Source organism: Propithecus coquereli, unplaced genomic scaffold (genome assembly GCF_000956105.1).
Source record: "Propithecus coquereli isolate 6110/MARCELLA unplaced genomic scaffold, Pcoq_1.0 Scaffold40, whole genome shotgun sequence".
NCBI lineage: Eukaryota > Metazoa > Chordata > Mammalia > Primates > Indriidae > Propithecus > Propithecus coquereli.
Genome location: NW_012149730.1, coordinates 6929108 through 6931723, shown reverse-complemented (window position 1 = coordinate 6931723; position 2616 = coordinate 6929108).

Here is a 2616-nt window from a genome sequence, read left to right as displayed (position 1 = left end):
CCCCAACTTCAGTCTTCTTAAAAAGAACACTTGCCAGTCTAGAATTTTGTATACTGAAAAACTAACTTTCATATATAAAGGAGAAATAAAGACTTTTCCAGACAAGTAAACATTGAGGGAATTTATCAAGACCAGACCTACCCTGCAGAAAATATTCTGAACTGCATTTTATATGAATCAGATTCAATAGATGTCCCCCAGTGTAAAACTACTCGAAAGCTAAATCTCACAGCTCATATAAAACAATAGAAAAAAATATAAAACAAAGCAATGAGGTACTACAGGATGAACAGAACAGCACCCCACATATCAATTCTATCAATTAACGTGAACTCTCTGAATGTCCCACTCAAAAGACATAGCCTGGCTATGTAGAGGAAAAAATTCAACCCAAGTATCTGCAGTCTCCAAGAAACACATCTAACCCACAAGGACTCATACAGACTCAGGGTAAAGGGATGGAAAGATATATCCATGCAAATGGAAACCAAAAGAAAGCAGGTATATCCATTCTCATATCACATAAAATTGACTTTAAAACAACAATGGTATGCTGGACGTGGGGCTCGACCTATAATTCTAGCACTCTGGGAGGCTGAGGAGGGAGGATTGCTTGATCTCAAGCATTCAAGACCAGCCTGAGCAAGAGCAATACTCCATTTCTACTAAAAATATAAAAATTAGCTGGGTGTCATGTGTGCCTGTAGTCCCAGCTACTCAGGAGGCTGACGCAGGAGGATCACTTGGGCCCAGGAGTTTGAGGTTGTTATGAGCCCTGGGCTCAATCGATCCTCCTGCCTCAGCCTCCCTCCCAAGTAGCTGGGATGACAGGTGCCACTATGCCCAGCTAGTTTTTAAATTTTTTGTAGATATGGGGTCTCACTATATTGCCCAAGCTGGTCTCCAACTCCTGTCCTCAAGTGGTCCTTCCATCTTGGCCTTCCAGAGTGCTGGGATTATAGCCACCATGCCTGGCCAACACTTATGTTTTAGAACATATTTTTCAAAATGTAAGATGTGACGTGTTAGTGGGTCATAAAATCTACTTATTGGATCTCAGCCAGAATTTTATAAAAATGATGTAAAATAAAAAGAAAATATCACAATGCATAGTGCATAGTAAGAGAAAAAAAAAAGAAGGAAACATTTTAGATGAAGAAGAAAAAAACAAACAAACAAACATAGATCAGGTGGAATTCCAAGGGAAGAGTGTCAGAACATACCAGAGATTCCACAGGAAGAAGTTGCAAAGCAAAAGGAGAAGGAGCAAGATCAGTTCCTGAGAGGCTTGGAGTCCAGCGACAAGGGTAGGTGGGAGAGTTTTTTTTCTGCCTCCCTCACGTCTCTCGCAGTCAGCAGGCTCTAGAGCTGCTGGAGAGCTGTTCCACCCTCACAAACCCAAAAGCGGCTGCCGTCATTCAATTGGGAGCTTCTTGAAGACAAAGCACCAGGCTGCCAGTCTCTTTGGGGTCACTTTCTGTTACACACACCCAAGCTGTGACTGCAGACACATTATTGATTCTCCACCTACTGTGCGCCTTTGTGTTCTCCAGGGAGCTTCAGCCCATCAATTTCATCTCACGCATTCCCACACAAACACTTCCCAACTCTGGCCCATACTGTGAGAGCCATAGAGTCCCGTGGGTCCCGGGGGATCTGCATGACCCCAGAGGCTGGACATTCCAGTTGGGCTGCCTTCTGCAGAGAGGTACAGAGATGAACAGAGTGCTAACTTTTCTCCATTTAGACTCTTTTTCTCCCCTCCCCCTTCTCCTCCCCCATTTATGACTGCCAAGAGAGATGATTGAGCCAGGCTCTTAGGAGTGGCTGCTTCTCCTCTCTTGGTGGGAGTGGGGCTTACATATTTTCTCTTAAAGATCTGTAGCAGATTAAGGGATGCTCAGACTGTGAGCTGCCTGCTCACCAGCCCTCCCTGTTGCTGCTTGCCCAGCTGCTCCATCACATCAGGGCATACTCTGAAGCAGAGGGACATCAAACCCACTTGAGCATCCCACAGGCAACTCAGGACCAGCATCCTTCTCCCTGGTATGGCCAGTGTTTGATCTTTGGGGATCCAGAACAGGTCCACAGGCTAGATCTCATACCCCCAGGACTCAATCATGTTGCTCAGGGGCACAGAGGGGATATATATGAGCTAATCTCAGGAGGTGAGGAGCCCATATGGGTGGAACTGAAAAGAGAGAGTAGCATGGGTCCCAGCCACACCACATTTGTGGAGCACCCTTCCCCTCACATGAAGGCCATGCTCTCAGCCCAGGGCAGGATCCTGGACAGGAAAGCTCCCAGCCTGTAGCACCATTATGGGAGAGCTCAATTAGTTTGAGCTCCTGCCAGCCAGCAGATGTCAGAGGAGTCAGAATGCAGAGCAGGGAAGGGGAGATAAGAGCAAAATGAGTTCCTGACAGCTTGATTGTGAGTCTCAGATGACCCTGCCCCACAAGCAGACTTTCTGGCTTGGTGGAGCCAACTCAACCCCTCTCTGGTGGCTTTCCCAAGCAGCCTGGGAGCAGACCTTTGACACTGCTGAGACAGCTAATTTACTGGCTTTTGTGGAGCCTGAAGGCAGGCTCACCCAACTCTTCCCTGCCCAGCCTT